General features: G+C 42.0%; 1 protein-coding gene across 5 annotated transcripts in view; it reads right to left on the bottom strand.

The window, feature by feature from the left end:
- Nucleotides 1–19,030, bottom strand: part of myrf (myelin regulatory factor) — a 266,399-nt gene that overhangs the window by 172,055 nt on the left and 75,314 nt on the right. The gene's annotated exons all lie outside the window — the stretch shown is intronic.

Here is a 19,030-nt window from a genome sequence, read left to right as displayed (position 1 = left end):
TGGCCAGAATTATTTTTAAACCAGTGAGGCTGGAAGCAAACAAAGAAACACATCCTTCATCCCTGCTGCTGGTTTGAACTTTAACCCAGGTTTCAGAGGTGAAAGATTAGTGTTCTAACCATTGTGTTAGTTAATCTCACAAGTGGGAAAACAAAAACCTATTTCTTCTCTTTGCATTGGATTTTAACTGCATGAACCTACTTGAAAAGCTGCTAATACTGAGTAACTTTAGGAAATAATTAGGGAATGAAGGAAATGCTTGATGATTGGCTTGATATTACACGTTGGGAGAATTTATCTCTGACAGGTACAAAATAAAATTAATTGGCCAAGAATTGCTGTTCTTCATTGTAAAGCTTTAAAGCACAATGTATGTAGATCAACAGAGTGAAGGTTTATTTGCCAACCAATTACATGTAGCTATTTACATCTCAAGTCATCTAAATGCTGCTGTAAACCAAAGTGACTGTGACTTTGCAGTAAAGTACGCAAATCAGATTAAGCTTCTGTCTTCGGGTGCATATAGATCAACAGCTACAGGTCTCACAAAGAAGAGACAGAAGTATTTCCCTATAATCCTCTTTTACACTTTCAAATGTGAAATGTACCAGTGTTAATTCAACTTTCATATTGCTTGGTTATGAATTTGAGCTCCTTGAAGATTTTTTAAAAATCAGACTTGCTTAGCTTTGACTCTTCCTGACTTCAGCACTGGTTTCAGCTTGAACACAACCTCATGATCAACATCTAGACTTGCTTCATCGCATCATCTGATCTACATGAACATCTTAGATTCTGTCTTATATAGCGGGAGGTAGGAACCAAAGGTGGAGTAAGAACACAAATGTACTTATTTTGCTTGAAGTTGTATCCATTCACATTAGTGTCAAGCACATTCTCAATCTTCATCAATATTTTACAGGATATGCCCATTGTACTGTGCATGCTCATTGAGTACTTAGTACAAACACTGAGGAAGAAATGTATTTCATTCTTGAACATGTCTGCGAGTATTCTGGCTGATCTATCAACTTTCCCATTTGAAGATGGATGATAGAAATGAACAGGAGTTTGTTTGATATTATTGTTTTATAAAGTTTGTAGATTAAAACTGGGGCCTGTTAAGCTCATCAGATAAACTATGATGTGCACATGTAGCTCTTAATGTGCGCGTTTAGTATATGAAGCAATGTGTGTCATTTTAATCCACTCTGAATGACTATTGATCAATGGTGGGTAACTGCCATTCCCATTTATGCTAAATTCTCCATGAACTCACTGAAAAGCTCTGGTCTGGTAAGTTGTGTGTGTGGCTGCATACAAGCTCTTATTGGATTGTTCTAAAGCTGAGCCATAAGACGTCAAGACACGGGAGCAGAGTTAAGCCATTCGGCCCATTCAGACTGCTTCAACATTCTATCACGGCTGATTTATTATCAGGGTATATGGGTGTCAGGGAGGGGTAGTACCTCTGATGGGGCATAGCTCGACCATCTTTGGTCCCTTTTGGTACTCAGGTCTCAGCTGTTTGCTTGCGATAGTGGTCACGGTCACTTCGGCCGGCGGGCTAAACCAGGTGAGGGTCTCAAACCCTCGGTGCGTTCAGGGTTGCCTACCCAACCTAGTGAACACTGGCCCTGGCAGACTGCACAGAGGCAACCACTAGCTTGGCTCAACAGGCAGGAAGGTAGGCTGTGGAGCATTTCAGGGTGTGACGAGGCACTAAGGGTCATCTACTGTATTTGACTCTGTCTTGCTCCTGGATACAGATGGTCTCAGACGAGTGAGTGAGTTCAACCCTGCGCAACTCTTCCTCACCTTAAACTAAAGCTTTGTGCAAGTCACCCTTGTTATTCATCCTCCTCCTCCCAAACTACCCTGCGTCCTGTGGTTACAGGCGAGGGTGCACATTGCACACTGGCGGCTCCAGTCATAGGGTGACCATGCACTGACACGGAGCAGAGTGGCTCTCGGCAGCCATCCGAGCGACTGAGCAGCCTTTCCAGCAATCCGACCAAAGCCTTCGACACTGATAGCAGAGAGGGTCTGTGGAAGATCGTGGTGAAGTATGGATGCCCAAGGAAGTTCATTACCATGGGGTAGCAATTCCATGATGCTTGCAAGTCAGAGTTCCGAACAATTATGAGACATCCGAGCCCTTCCCCATCTCAAACAGGGTCATGAGGGCTGTGTCTTGGTGCTAATGCTATTCTGTCCGGTGTTTTCTGCTATGTTGACTGGTGCCTGCTGGTTCACATATCTTGGCAGCACACTATCCCAGAATGTCATCATACAGTAGATCAGCAGGATCGCCAAAGCAAGTGTTATCTTTGTCAGACTTTATGCAACATCCAGAACAGAAGAGGTACAATTATACAGACAAAGCTGAAGATGTAAAGGGCCAAAGTATTTCCCACTCTGCTTTACGCCTGTGAAACACGGACAGTACATCAATGGTATGCCAAGAAACTGAACTATTTCCACACAGTTTGCCTCAGAAAGCTCCTTAATATTAAGTGGCAGGACAGAAACCCTGGACACTGAAGTACTGACCAAGGCTGGCCTGCCCTGTATCTACACCATCCTGATGTAGTCCCAGTTACACTGGACTGGCTACATAGCTCATATGCCAGACCAGCAGCTGCTTGAGAGACTGCTTTATGGTGAATTACAGAAATTAAATACTGTAAAAACACCTTCAAAACTTCACTAGAAGGCTTTGGCATCAACACAGACACATGGGAATATATCGCCCAGGATCAGGCTGAGTGCTCCTCCCACCATAAGGGTGTAGTGACACATGAGGAGGAAAGAACAATTGCAGTAGAGAGACGTAGGCTGGCCAGGATAGACCAAGGCAGTGACCACCAACCCAACATGGCTGCCATCTTTTGTCCACACTGACAAAGAACTTTTCAAGCCTGGATTGGCCTCTCCAGCCATCTGTGTACCCACAGACCAGTCCAGCCCCTACAAATTACAGATGACTAGAGTGGTTGTTATCGTTGCACAGTGAACAAATGAATTATCCCTCTCAATCCCATTCTCCTGCCTTTTCCCTGTAATCTTTGATGCCCTGACAAATCAAGAACCTATCAAGCTCTGTCTTAATCATACCAAATGACTTGGCCTCCACAGCTGCCTGTGGCAATGAATTCCACAGATTCCCCACCCTCTGGCTAAAGAAATTCCTCCTCATCTCTATTCTAATGGATGTTCCACAATTATAAGGCTGTGCGCTCCCGTCCTGGACTCACCCACTGTAGGTTACATCCTCCCCACATCCACTCTATCTAGGCCTTTCAGTATTCAGTAGGCTTCAATGAGATCCACACTCCCCATTCTAAACTCCAGCGAGTAGAGGCCCAGAGTCATCAAGCACTCCTCAAATGCTAAACCTTTCATTCCCACATCATTCTCATGAACCTCCTCTGGACTCTCGCCAATGCCAGCACATTCTTGTTTGGATAAGGGGCCCAAAATGACTCCAAGTGTGGTCTGACCAATACTTCATAAAGTCTCGACTTTACGTCCTTGCTCTTACATTCTCGTCCTCTCGAAATGAATATTGACATTACACTTGCCTTTTTTACTACTGAATCAATCTGCAAGTTAACCTGTAGGGAATCCTGCACAAGGAATCCCAGGTCCCTTTGCACCCCTGATTTTTGAACTTTCTCCCTGTTAGAAAATAGTCTATACTTTTATTCCTTCTATCAAAGTGCATGACCATACACTTCCCTACACAACGTTTCATCTGCTACTTTTTTGCCCATTCCTCCAATCTGTTTTAGTTCTTCTACAGACTATCTGGCTCTCTACCTATCTAAACTTGGCCACAAAGCCATCGATTTCATCATCCAATTCATTGACGTATGATGTGAAAAGAGGTGGTCCCAACACCGACCCCTGCGGAACACCACTGCTCACCAGCAGTCAACCAGAAAAAGCCCCCTTTATCCCCATTCTTTGCCTCCTGCCAATTAGCCAATGCTCTATCCAAGCTAGTATCTTTCCTGTAAGATCTTGGGCTCTTATTAAGCAGCCTCATGTGTGGCACCTTGTCAAAAACCTTCTGAAAGCCCATGTAAACAACATCCACTCACTCTCCTTTGTAAAAATAATCAATAAAATCTGTTTACTGGCTTTATTTGGACAGTGACCTTCAATTATGGGTAAGTATTATGCAGTCAGCTCCATCTTGTATCCAAGGGGAGATGCCTCAAAAGGTGAATCATTAAGGACCCCACCACCCAGGGCGTGCCCTCTTCTCACTGTTACCATGGGGAAGGAGGTACAGAAACCCGAAGGCACACACTCAGCGATTCATTAACAGCTTCTTCCCCTCTGCCATACAATTTCTGAATGGACATTGAAGCCACGAACACTACCTCACTACTTTGTTTTATTCTGGTTTCTGCTTTACTTATTTAATGTAACTATTATATATATATAATATGTGATATGGTGCAACTCAAACTACCTGCGTCTCAATGTCACTAAGACCAAGGAGATGGTGGTGGACTTTAGGAGATCTAGGCCTCATATGGAGCCAGTGATCATTAATGGAGAATGTGTGGAGCAGGTTAAGACCTACAAGTATCTGGGAGTACAGTTGGACGAGAAGCTAGACTGGACTGCCAACACAGATGCCTTGTGCAGGAAGGCACAGAGTCGACTGTACTTCCTTAGAAGGTTGGCGTCATTCAATGTCTGCAGTGAGATGCTGAAGATGTTCTATAGTCAGTTGTTGAGAGCGCCCTCTTCTTTGTGGTGGCGTGTTGGGGAGGAAGCATTAAGAAGAAGGACGCCTCACGTCTTAATAAGCTGATAAGGAAGGCGGGCTCTGTCGTGGGCAAAGTACTGGAGAGTTTAACATCGGTAGCTGAGCGAAGGGCGCTGAGTAGGCTACGGTCAATTATGGAAAACCCTGAACATCCTCTACATAGCACCATCCAGAGACAGAGAAGCAGTTTCAGCGACAGGTTACTGTCGATGCAATGCTCCTCAGACAGGATGAAGAGGTCAATACTCCCCAATGCCATTAGGCTTTACAATTCAACTGCCAGGACTTAAGAACTTTTTTTTAAAGCTATTATTAATGCTTTTTGAGTTAGTGATTTAGATGCATATCATATTATTACTGAGTTAAGTATTGTATGTAATGAGTTTTTGCTACAACAAGTGTATGGGACATTGGAAAAAATGTTGAATTTCCCCATGGGGATGAATAAAGTATCTATCTATCTATCTATCTATCTATATGTACATATACTTCATGTAATTCACCATTTTTCCTATATTATCATGAATTGCATTGTACTGCTGCCACAAAGTTAACAAATTTCACTATATGTGTCAGTGATACTCAACCTGATTTTGGCTCTGATTTACTTACTCATGATTCAGGGTCCCTGTCAAATTAAAGCCTCTTGAAATTGTAACTACATTCGTAGTGAGATTCCTGCCTGCTCAGTATGAAGTTTCGTTAAATCTTCCACTAAATAGTTGCACTTTGAAGAAACCATGCTCAGATGACAATTCATTCATGAACATAGAAATGTTTCCATGCACAAATCTTGCATATTCAGGAGAGAAGCAGGGGGTAAAAGAGAATTAGAATTTGTCTGTCGATCATGGGGTTAACTAGGCGATTAAGTACTTAACATTTGCTTGAGTGTCACGTGTCTGCTGACCAGGTACAACTAGTGACACAGAGAGGATCAGTATTGGAACAGGGTCAAGAAGATTAGGGTACAAAGCAACTGGCATCTCAGCCCAGCTCAGACAGCCAGGCCAAAGGAAAACAACAGAACTCCCACGAAGGCAAATTCTCCCTGGAGTGGCAGCTCACACGGTATTCCCAGCAGAATTCCATTTAACGTCTCATTCCAGCACTTTACTGGCATTGTATGAGGTTGGACCTAACTGAGTGTGGGGAGGAGTGTGTGGAGAAGTGTGGAAGAATTTTCAGAGGCAGAATTCATGCTGACAAGGGCTGGCCTGTAAAGTTCAGCTTTAGTCCAATGGAGGGCTTGTTTTACAAGCTAATTATTTTCTCACTACAAACAGAATTTCAGGCAGACAAACAATTCGCCGCGCGCGCATGTGTATGTGTGTGTGTTTTTGAATAGTGTCGTTTTGTTAAAGGTGCCACGTTGGGGAAAACAAAATTGCAATTTTTCAACTATTACACTTTGCTGCAGAGCCACCTGCGAAATTATGATTGGCTTCTCTGCCTCCTCAAGATCCTAACGTCACTCCAGATGTAGCAGGAATTCTAACATGACCCACACAGGAGAGTAAAGTGAAAGCACGGCCTAATTACAAGGCCACGGGGTGTAAAAAAGAGAACAAGATGAAGCAAAATGAAAAGAAGAAAGAAGAAGAAAAGCTTTCGTCTGTGGGTGCAGCTTACCATCGTTAACTGCTTTGGCACGGGAATTTAAACAATACTTTAAACTTGAGTATGCAAAATGGGCAACAGATTGAAGTCATGACAAAGGAAAATCTGCAGGTGCTGGAAATCCAAGCAACACACACAAAATGCTGGAGGATCTCAGCCGGCCAGACAGCATCTATGGAAAAGAGTTGACTTTTCGGGCCGAGACCCTTCAGCAGGTTGTGTCCTGACGCAACAGATTGAAGTGGCACCTCAGTTTAAGCCCTATTTTAAGAAGGTTTGCATTGGCAGTTACTCTGGAGGCAACGCCAGAAACCGGTGACGTGTCAGCGCCTCCAGAAGAGTGAACATTGGGATGGAGAAGTGAGATTTGAGAAGAAAATAAATCCTGTCCTTAAATCATGGGATTCTATTAAAATTTGTAGAATGAATTCTTCTGCTGAATTACACCGTTCAATATTTTAGATGAAAACATCTCACACTACTTCACTGTACATTTCGGTCCTGTGTAGTCATACTTTGGTCCATTTTTGAATAGCAGACAGGCTGATAAATTAAGGGAATGATATATCAAAACTTCCTTAGCCATACTTTCAATTCAGGCATGTATCTGATGTGCAATACTGAGAGCCAGAAGGGATCAATTAAAAATGGAAAAGCCTACCCAAGGGATGAAGAGTGTCTGATCATTTTAGCTTCAATAGGAATTTTTTTTGCAGAATGGCCTCCAATCAACAGTCTTCTCAGCCACAGCATTCCTATCCATCCTTTGACAAGCTCCACAAAGCGACCAGGAACACAGAATAAACATACGACCATAAGGAAAGGTAACTTAGCGATGTGAATTAGAAAAGTGGGGAGTTAATTGTTGGGGGGGCGGGGAAGAGTTGCAGAGCTAAGTGACAAAGTGCCACAGAGTGTGGGCCCAGCTGGTGATTTCTCAATCTCTGTGAAGGAGCAAAAGAGCTAGAGCAAGATTGTGAGTATTCTCGCACGGGTAACAAGCAAACTGAGAACACAGGAGACCCTGCAACTAATGAGACAAGAAATGATTAAAGGAATTAATTATAGGTCTTGTTACAAGTCATTCAAATAAGAAAAGGACAGACCCGTTAATAAGTCTGTAACCTCATATCGATAATGCTCTTATTTTAACCACTATTATGTGTTAGATAAAACCACCATTGTTCTCCTCTGTTTGTTTTATTACCACCTGAGTCCTTATCAAAGTTTTGTACTAATCTTGTTTGTGTTTGAAGGACATGCACTCATTCACACACCACTTACATTAATACTTAATTCCACTTTCAGATAGATAGATATCACCGTAGCTGAGTTACCTCTCTTTAGCCCATTCACTCTATTTCTGCAGGTTAAGTTCTGGCCTACTGCTAAGGAGGCAAATGAGAACAGATTCAAATTCACTACTTTCCAAAGCTGAGAAGGTAGTTATTTTTTATTTAACAGATCATTAGATGGAGGAGATGTAACTCCATTAAACTACAAGCAGAGTCCTTACAGCAATATTTAAGGCTTCAGATAAAGCAAAACAAACTTGCCTTAACCCTAACCCTAAAGCTGTGAATCTTTTATTTTGTTTATTTTTTCCCGGGTCAGATTCACTTATTATAACTCAGGAAGGGGATGCCATTCATATCAACCCTTTTCTCTAGGATCATTCACCTAGCTTTCACATAGCACCACTCTATTCAAAAATTCCAGGAATCCCACTGTTTATATTAAATCTTTCTGGCTTTCTCTTGAAACTTCTAGACTCTGTAAATAATGAAGCGTTTGGGGATGTTAATGGAGTACAGTTTCAGGGATTCCCCAGTGCCTTAAGGGGCTTTGAATTAGTTCCAGGTGACACTGTAAATATGGATGAAACTGGGCATACCAGGCTGTACAGATCATTGACTCAATCCCATTAATCACTCAGCAGTTATTGCCTTTTAGATACCCTCAATTATCAAGGAAGCCTGGTGGTGGGAGCAGAGGAATTGGGTGTTGTCATTCTCTCAGTTAGAAAGAAAACAGAATGAGCAGTTTACTTGCACTCTTTCTACCCAGTAAACAACATTCTTTCTGACAGGCCACAGGGTAAGTCTTCTCTTGCTTCTTTAGGGCACGTCCGTTCCACTCTCACTGAGGTCCACGTTTTCGCGTTCGTGTATTATATATAATACTATCACCAGAATGAATCATAATGTGCCCATTCTTTTCTGCACAGGGATACAATTACAGATTATATTTACAGAAACAATAAAAATCAGAGAAAATATATCTTCCCTTGAAAGAAATTCTTTCACCAAAAATGTACACATGGGATTCTGAGATCGGCACATTTCTATTTCTACCCCATTAGTCCAAGTCCTCTGATTCCAATCGTCCTTATCTCCATGTGTCATTTCTCCCTCTCCAAACCTCCAATACTGCAGTTCACTGTATGCTATTATACACATATCTTGCTGAAATATATAGACACTGGCAACCCAGGGAGACATTATTTCAGCCAGTTCAAGGCACACTGAATTAACTTCTTGTTTGTCATCAATCCATAGCTTTGAGTGCTCTGACATCTCCTTCCACTTTAACTATCAGGGATCACCAACAGCAGTGAATTATTTCTCAGGAGATATTCCCTTCAGCAGGAAAAGACCTGCATTTATATACGGCATCCTTCATGACAGCAGGACAGGACACACTAAGCATTTCACAGCCAAAGAAGTACTATTGAAGCACGGCCATTGTTATAACCCAGCAGCTACTTTTTTTTATACTGATACCAGTCATATGATATCAAAAATTCATTATCTTTATTAGTCAAGTTGGTTGAGGAATAATTATTAACAGTTGTGGACGATCCTCAGCTCTGAAGAAACTATGAATAATGAAAGAGCAAACACGAGGAAATCTGCAGATGCTGGAAATTCAAACAACACACACAAAATGCTGGTGGAACACAGCAGGCCAGGCAGCATCTATAGGGAGAAGACAGGACAAAGGGTCTCAGCCCGAAACATCGATTGTGCTTCTCCCTATAGATGCTGCCTGGCCTGCTGTGTTCCACCAGCATTTTGTGTGTGATGAATAATGAAAAGCTGTTTTATATCACACAGATGCAGTAGGACTTCGCTACTTTCCTATTCCTTTTCTGTTGCAGTAAAGACCAACAGTCCATTTCTCTTCCCAACTACTAGTTGTTTCTGAATGCTAACTTTGTTTTTTTGTATGGGAGCACACACACCTTGCTGAATTTTCAATAAAGTCAGAACATGTTGGAAATATTCAGCAGATTATATAACTTGTATGTAAAGAGAAAATAACCTGAAACACTAACCCATAGATGCTAAATGCTTCCAGAGTTTTGTTTTCATTTCAGCCTTCCAGAATCTACAGCACTTTACTTTTGATTCAGCATCTGTTAGTCTCACGGCATTTAAATAATATTATGCTCTTTCATTCTTTCTACTGCTTTCTCACATTAAAATCCTGCCCAATCACTTCATATGTCTCTATCCTTTTCCCGATTCTGTGTCTTCCTAATAACTTTTCCATCTTGTAACAACAACAAACTAGGATGAATTACACAATCCATTCCTCAATCCAGTCATGAATGTAGATAGTAAATAGCTGAGGCCTTAGCGCCAATTCCTGTGGCACTCACAAGTTACAGCTCGCCAATCTGGAAATGACACATTTATCTGCACTCTGTTTTCAGTAAAGTTGTTGTTCTGATTGTTGATTGTTAAGTTAGTGTTCAGTTGAGGGCTACAGAGAAAAAAAAATGAGCTGGCATTATGTCATATCCAGAAGCAGTTTCTTGCCAGCAACTTGAGAGCTGATAAATCAGTAAAAAGCTTCAACACACCCGCCACTCAGAACGGCAGTGAAAGTGGCAAAGCTGGGTTGAAAGTTTCATCTTACCTGTTGTTTTGACCTGTCAAATGTAACTTGCAACAAATGCATTCATTTTTTAACAGTTTATTGTTGTTTCGATGCAATTTAGCATTCCTTTAGCTCATGACTTCAATAGTAGCATTCTCGTTACCACCAGTTCTCATTCATTGTCCCACAAGAAGTGGATCACCACGGCCACAGTAATCAGTTTATCTCAACATAGTAAGTAAAGGAGAAGTTATAGAGAAAGGGGGACACAACAGAACAGTTTGGCCAGTGTTTAAGATAACAGCAAAAGAGTCTCTGGATTTACAGGAGTTATATGCAATAAGTAATCTGGGAGACTGGTGGAAAAATGGTAATAACATGAATATTGGACTGGAGTCATTTACAGGCTTGATCAATAAGGATGACTGATTGCTAACTCCAAAGGACTTACGAAAACCACATGAGTTGATCCTCAGTTGCCCTTTGAAATAGCCCAATTAATTAACAACTATTACAAAAAAGTACATTCCGCCCTCCTTATCCGCAGATTCAACCAACCGCGGATCAGGAAAACCCGGAAGTTCTCTCTCCAGCACTCGTTGTTTGAGCATGTACAGATTATTTTTTCTTGTCATTATTCCCTAAAAAATACAGTATAACAAATATTTACTTAGCATTTACATTGTATTAGGTATTATAAGTAATCTAGTAATGACTTAAAAGTACAGGCAGTCCCCAGGTTAAGAATGAGTTCCGTTCCTGAGTCCGTCTTTAAGTCGGATTTGAAGTTGGAATAGGTACATCCGGTATTATTTAGTGTCAGTTAGTCAAACATTTTTCTTAGTATATAGTACATATTTCACCTTTCTATGCATATAAAACACTTAAGAAACATACATATTTCAATAATTAAACCACTGTGTTGCTTAGTAACAATTGTAGCTTTCATCGGGGCAGGGCCTTTCACATGCTCCATTAAAATTGTTCCAATCGTTGACCGACTGTAGCCTAACGCTTTTCCAATGACCGATGGGATTTCACCTCTTTCTGATCGCTTTATTACTTACACCTTATTTTCAATCGCGATCATGATTACTTTAGTGAACAGAAACACTGCAGATTCAGAGCTGCACCGCCAGGTCCTAATGTCCACCGCACTGAGCATGTTAAATAAAGTCTGGGGTTGCGCTGGGTCCTAAAGACTACCGTACAGAGACAGGTTAAATAAGGGACTTGAGCATCCGCGTTTTTTGGTATCTGCGGGGGGTCTCGGAACCAATCCCCCGTGGATAAGGAGGACTGACTGTATAGAAAAAGAAAGCAGAACTGAGCAGCTGGCCTCTACCAACTCAATAACGAACACGAGAAAGATCCAGTCACTTCAGCAAAATGCTCCTCATGATCATTTTGGGACATAGCTGAACTGGGAGATTACTTAAGCAATACCCTGACCTTGAGCTATGATCTCATGAGGATGATTGCATCAAAGTCCAAAATTTCTCCTTAAACATCCCTGAAGATATCCTGATTTATCAAAGTGAAACGACGGTGACTGCAGTGGTTTGGGAGAGCAGAGTATCACCACCTCCTGAAGAACTTTCAGAGACAAAGTAGCAAATTCTGACCTTCCCAACATGATTGAAGGACAGTCCGTGGACAAAAAGTAGTAAAATAAGTCTAAGACAGAGATAGAAACGGTTGCAGCACATTGGGACAATTAATAGAGAAGTTGTCGTACACCAGTGACCAGGGCTCATTCCTGATCTCTGGTGCCATCTGTGTGCAGTTTGCATGATGTCTCTGAGACCCCTCGTAGGGCCTCAGTTTCCTCCCCCATCCCAAAGACATCAGGTTAGTAGGCTAATTGGCTACTGCAAATTATGCGGTCTCAGGGACAGGAAAACTAAGGTGAATCAGTGTGGACTTGATGAGCCAAATGGCCTTTTTTTGGGATGTAAGGAAATACGGAATAAATGTAAGGAAATCTTTTACAAACTATCACATTGTCACGCTGCCCCTTTGGCTATGCCTGAAACTTTCCAATTCTGAGTTTACAATGCTAATGATTGTATCCTTCCTTTATCTAAACAGTCCCTCTGATTGTCTATCTATAGAAGCAATTGTTCTCTGCTCCTGATCAGTAACAGCCCTAAATCCTTAACAGTTTGAAGCAGACAAAATAGACCTGGATTTCTTACACATCTGTCTTGCCGATCACACCATGTTTCACGATAAGGCGTGAAATCATTATCTTTTATGAATGCTCCATCTATCAATTTTAGAAACCACATTCCCACACCTATAGGAAGCCTATAAGATATTCAATACAGCCTTGGCCAACATTTAGACAAGCTATTTTCCAGATAAGCTTCAAAGCTGTCAATAATTAAAGCAACTAAAGTCTTTTGCATTCAAAAATAAGGAAGTCAAGACCTGGTCTTTCTGCCTTTACTAAACTGGACGTACTGATGCAGAGTAGGAGCAAAAGATCTACTTCAATTGCTGTCACCAAAAAATTACCTGAACAAAGGTAAATTCCCATGAAAGGAGGAAGAACAGGAGAGCCATACGCTTTCACAGTGATCCCTCACCCAACCACCTCCACACCATATACATTGGCCACACATGTAGCCACTGCACCTTCAGGGCTCTGTTTATTGAGTAAGTGACTTCACCTGGATCTTGGCCCCAGATTTTAAGCCATCCAGTCTTCTTGCTTAAAGGTTATGTGCTCCCCAATCTTAACATGCTTGAAAACGGAAAGCAATTTTCACAGGATTTCCTGTTCCAACTGGATAGAAAGCAGCAAGCTTTCATTCTATTTAAAACAATAGTTTGTGGTACGTTTGGTACATTTATTGTAATGGCAATGAACTGAATTTGCAATCAAAGAGAAATTAGTTCAAATCATAATAGCTTTGATACTAAATATGTAATCCTGGATGACACCAAGAAAACGCCATGAAAACCATCAGATAATGGTAAAAGAGAAACACATTTGTAAAATGGCAGTCACAACCTGAGTCATCCCAGAATATTTCTAAAATATGGCCTTTGTGATAGCAAATGATGGCCAAAGCTTTACAAAACATGGACTATACAATGGTGGCAAATGTATTTACAGTAGCAAAATTCACCATGTTTTCAGTTCTATCCATTTAAATAGAATAGTTTGATTTGTTTCTTTTGTAATATTGCTCACCTAGTGACACAACTCTTGATAATGATGTATTTGCATTCCTGGATCACTTTGTTCTTTTACCCTACCTAAACTTGTACTTTACAGGTATGTGTTAAGTTGACTTTCTATTCTTTCTGTCAAAATGTACTACATTGTGCCTTTCAATGTTGAAATTCTTTTACAATTATTTGCCCATTCTATGTATATTCATGCTCTCCTGTAATTACTCACCCTCAATATTGGATTTTCCTCCAATTTTGCATCATGTGCAACTTTTTTTTCATGTTCATACATGAGCACCTCAGCCTTCACTAGTGGCAAAGTTACTGAAACATAACTTGGACATGGTGACGTTTGTGCATTTTGTTAAGACAGATTGTCTGGATGATTTCCCAGTTGTGTGTGGCCATGACACATATTGCCCGTTGTCAAAAACCCACCGAACACCTGAATGAGTCCATTCCACTCTCACCAGATCCGGAAGGAGCAGGGTGCAGGACAGCAACCCTCTCAGCTCTGTCCATTGTTAGCTTCCGACTCATCTTTCACCGCTACGAAAAATGCACCATAGTTTTCCCGTCAATCATCAAGGGGGTTACAGGCATTAGAAAGGTCTTTAAAATATGTGAAGGCCAACTTCTATTTTCATTTTAATGATTACCCAACACGCATCCATTACCTCTACTTTGTTGGCTAATATTTTGGGCAAAGGACTACAGAAGCCCACAATGTAGGCAAAGTTAATTTGCTCCCCAACTACACAAACATTGTCTCACCCCAGGAGTCACAGACAGAGCCCGGGACCATGGGAATAGTTGGGATCTCACTCAGCCAGAGCCATCTAATCATTCAGCTGCACAGGCAGAGCTGGACTGCCAAATTACTGTGGGTGTCCTTCAATGCAAAGGCCAGGAGATTCTAACCCCAGGCCGGCAGCCGCTCAGAAAGGTTAGCTCAGTGATCAGCGGACCACGCTGCGGTTCTCGCCACCCTCTGAGCAGGGAAGAGAAGTCACTTTAGCAGCCCACTATTGGATCTGATGATCCAGCCTTACAGAGGTGGCAGGGATATATCATGAAATCACTGGAGAGAAGCTCACTGAAGTAAAAAGTTTCAACAAAGGAAACTGAAAGAATATGGTCCATTCAATCAGAGAACAATCTCCTCAGATAATACATTAGCCTAAACTAATGCAGTACAAACTTTCCAAGATTGGAAACATTGATTAGTAGTAACAGAGACAACAACAAAAAGAGCTCAGCTCAGTGCAGGGAGCTCTGAATCGGCACACTGGATTAATAAGGACTGCTGGCAGAACCTTTGGGATACTGAATTGAGACCACGCAGTTGAGCAGCTGTAACATGAGACTGGGGTGTTGCAGAAACCTTTCATTATTAGAATTCTCTCTCTCTCTGCAAGATGTCTGATATCTCACCTCGCACTGCCTTATTAACAAATGTCATTGGGGTTAGGAGGAGGAATCGGCTAACAGCTTAGTTGCTGGGACCCTCTCTAAAAGCTTACAGATGTTTGAGTGGAAAAGTGACAGATCTTCAGCCCACTGACTCAGGGAGAGGTTACAGGTCAGGAGTGAGCAGCCAGACTCCGGGGTTTGAGAGCTTAACTAGCTGTGTGCTGAATGACACGTTCACGGGAATCACAGCTAGATTCGTGCATGGTCCACACCTCCCGTTTGATATTGTAAATGGAAGCATTTGCATCTATATGCTTCGGGACTACTTTGAATGGCAGACATTCAAGAATGGAGAAGACACAGACCTTGAGGAATGTGCCTCATCTGTCTCCAGTAAGTGTGTAGACAACGTTGGAACCTCAAGAACAGACACCTCACAGTTCATGCTGGCTCAGGTGTGTTCCGTGATAAAAGCCTGGAGTTCTTCCTTTTAGTATGGTCACAGAACAGCCAGGAGAAGTCTCATCAATGGCATTGAGAGGGTAAAGGCCGCCTAGGCTCAAAAAATTCAGGAACGCCTGTCTGATAACAATGCCTGGCGTACGTGACTGGGCATCAGGGGCATTACTGACCACGCAAGGAAAAACAGCATTGACCGTGGCAGTGACGCCTCCCTCCCTGTCACTCTAAACAACTTTCATACATGCCTCGAGGCATGCAACTGAACACTGGCCATGAAAGCTACCCCTCTCTCAGATGAGCAGCCACCGTCTGTAATAGCAGCAGTTGTGAAAAGGACTCGGCAGAGAGACAACCCGTGCAAGATGGCCTGGCCAGACAACATCTCAGGCCGAGTACACACCAGCTCACTAACGTCTGCACAGACACCGTCAGCACATCACACACCCATGCTTCAACTCAGCCACCATCATCCCTGATCACAAGGACCCACACCACCAGGTGCAGGAACAGTTGTTACCCTTCAACCATCTTCAGCCAGAGGGAGTAACGTCACAAACCCCATCACTGAAATGTTCTCACAACCTATGAACTCACTTTCAATGACGTCATCCCATGCTCTTAATACTTATTGCTTAGTTGTTTATTATTATTATTATTATTATTCTTTTGTATTTGCACAGTTTAGATTCCCTTATTCATTGGTTGCCTGTTCATCCTGTTGGGTGTGTTTTTCCATTGATTCTATTGTATTTCTTCTATTTACTGTGTATGCCTGCAAGAAAATGCATCTCAGGGTTATATAAGGTGATAAATATGTACTTCGATAATAAATTTACTTTGAATTTTGAGCTCTACCGAAGTCCTGGACACGTTCAGAACTAAACGCCTACCACCCAATGGTACTGGTGCCCATCATCAAGAAATGCTTCGAATGGCTAGTAATGGCACATATCAAAAACTTCACTCCTGCTACATTAGACTCTCACTAATATGCCTGACGACAGAACCACACTACGACAGATGCCACAGCATCTGTCATGCACCTGGCCCCAACACACATAGAAAACAAGGGCACTAATGTCAGAATGCAGTTTTTGGATTTCAGTTGGACATTCAGCACTATTGTCCCACAGACCTTGGTGAACAAACTCGTACTCCTCAGTCTAAATACACCACTGGGCAGCGGGGTGTTGGACTTCCTAACTAACAGACATTAGGCTGTCTGGGTGTACAACCGCTTCACCGTCCCCATCATCCTCAACACTGCTGTGCTGAGCCCACTGCTGTACAACCTGCTCACACGTGACAGCATGACCAAGTACCCAAATAATCACATTGTCAAGTTTGCTGATGACACAAAAGTGGTGGGACTCATCACTAACAATGATGAGGTGGCCTACTGAGAGGAGGGGGAGAGCTTGAGGTCTGATCCAGGCCAATAACCTCTTCCTCAATGTCAGCAAGACAAAGGAGATGGTTATCAACCTCAGGAGAGCTCACGCCCTCCGTTACATCCGTGGTACAGCAGTGGAAACGGTGAGCAGTTTCAAACTCCTGGGAGTGTGCATCTCACACAACCTCTCATGGTCCCAGAACACATTCTACACAATCAGGAAAGCTCACCAATGCCTCTACTTCCTGAAGAGAGCTGAACTTTGCACATCCGTGCTCACATCATTCTACAGATGCACAGTAGAGAACATCCTCACTATCTGCATCACTGCATGGTATGGAAACTACACTGCAATGGAGATGAGGCTCTACAACTGATAGTCTAAACTTACCAATGCATCACCAGAACCAGCCTACCAACCATCAAGGACATATATAAGGAAAGGTGCCAGAAAATGGCCAGTAACATCATGAAGGATCCCACCTACCCAGCTCATGGACTGTCTGTCCCACTCCCATCAGGGAGGAGGCTACGAGGCATCCACACCAGGATCACCAGATTCAAACCAGTTAATTTCCCCAAACAGTAAGGCTGATCAACATCTGCACCCAGTAACCCACACCTCTACACCCGAATCACCACAACTTTATCATTTCCTTCCAGTCACCTGATATACAAACACACCTGTGCCTAGCATCACTTTATGGGCATACATTCAAATTATGTGTAAGCTATCTTGTGTATTTATATTCATTGTGTTTCTAAATTGTTATTGTGTTCTTTATTTTATTGTGTGATTTTTTTTGTGTAGCATCGGATGCAGAGTAACAATTATTTCATTCTCCTTTACATTTGTGTACTGGAAATGACATTAAACAATCTAGAATCTTGAATATTGAGATAGTATTGCTGAATCTCATGTCTCTGAGGACTGTACTACCGCTGTCCATCACTCCTCCAATGCCGTCCCTCTTCTTAATATTCAGATTTGGGAACATTGAAAGAAAGACACATGCAATAGTTGTAAAACTGGTTAGAAATGATGTGTTTCTGACCAATGTTGCAAATAGGATATTGCTACAGATTGCAGACAGCGTTTTGATCCCCAAGTGCTTGAAATCTTTGAATCACAGTACAAGAAGCCATGTCCGTTCTGCAAAAGCTCTTTCAAAGATCATCTGAGTTAACCTGACTGCCCAAATGGCTTTGAGTCAGAATAGGACTTCTGCCAATAGATGTTCTTTTCTTCTTTCAAATACCAAAGAAAGCAATATAACTCCAGCAGCCCTGACAGCCACCTATATTGTAATTCAAAGCCATCTGCTGTAATGGTTCCAGTGTAACCAAAATTTGAGTTGGCCACCTTCAAAAAATATATCTCATAGGTAAAACAACTGTCTCTACACCACCAGATCTTGAAACAGCATTTTCCAAATCAAAATGCAGAATGATCTTTCATTCATCCCTGGTGATGTGCAAGGAATTCAGTTTGACTGCACTTGAAGGGGAACAATAAACCGTTGCACTATTATCTGTCTTTTTATATGATTACTTGCTCTTGGGAGGGGCTATCCCGACTGTGACAATTCCTGTAAACCTGCGTGCCCTCTGCTTCTTAAGCCCTCCTGTACGGGAAAAAGCATTTTCCTATTTACTCTAAATTCATTATACTCCTGTATCAGCTCCAAGGAGAATAATCCCAGAAATAACCCTTGTGATTGAAATCCCTAATTCCAGAGCTATTCTGGTAAATACATTCTTCCTAGAGTGTAATGACCAGAATTGGATGTAACTTTGTGGTTTTGTAAACCATGTCTCTGTAAAGTCATATGCTTTAATAACCACTTTCTCAGTGTTTCTTGCCACCTTTGAGGATTTATGCCCATGTCCCTGTTCCTTCAGTCCAACACCATTAGTCTCTCATTTACTTGTTACGGCAGAATCAGAATAGGAATCTGGTTTACTACCACTGTCATGAAATCTGTTGTTTTGTGGCAGCTGCTCAGTACAATGTATAAAAAATTACCATAACTTACAAAAAATAAATAAGTAGTGCAAAAAAGAGAGCAAATGCTAGTACAAACACAAGAAAATCTGCAGATGCTGGAGGAACTCAGCAGGCCAGGCAGCATTTATGGAAATGAATGAACAGTCGATGGCCCGAAAAGTCGGTTGTTTGCTCTTCTCTGTAGATGCTGCCTGGCCTGCTGTATTCCTCCAGCATTTGGTGTGTATTGCCTGAGTAAAAGGTAGTGTTCATGGGATCGCTGTTCATTCAGAAATCTGTT

Source organism: Hemitrygon akajei, chromosome 6 (genome assembly GCF_048418815.1).
Source record: "Hemitrygon akajei chromosome 6, sHemAka1.3, whole genome shotgun sequence".
Classification (NCBI taxonomy): Eukaryota; Metazoa; Chordata; class Chondrichthyes; order Myliobatiformes; family Dasyatidae; genus Hemitrygon; species Hemitrygon akajei.
Note: the sequence above shows the minus strand (reverse complement) of the source record. Positions and strands in the feature narration are given on the sequence as shown.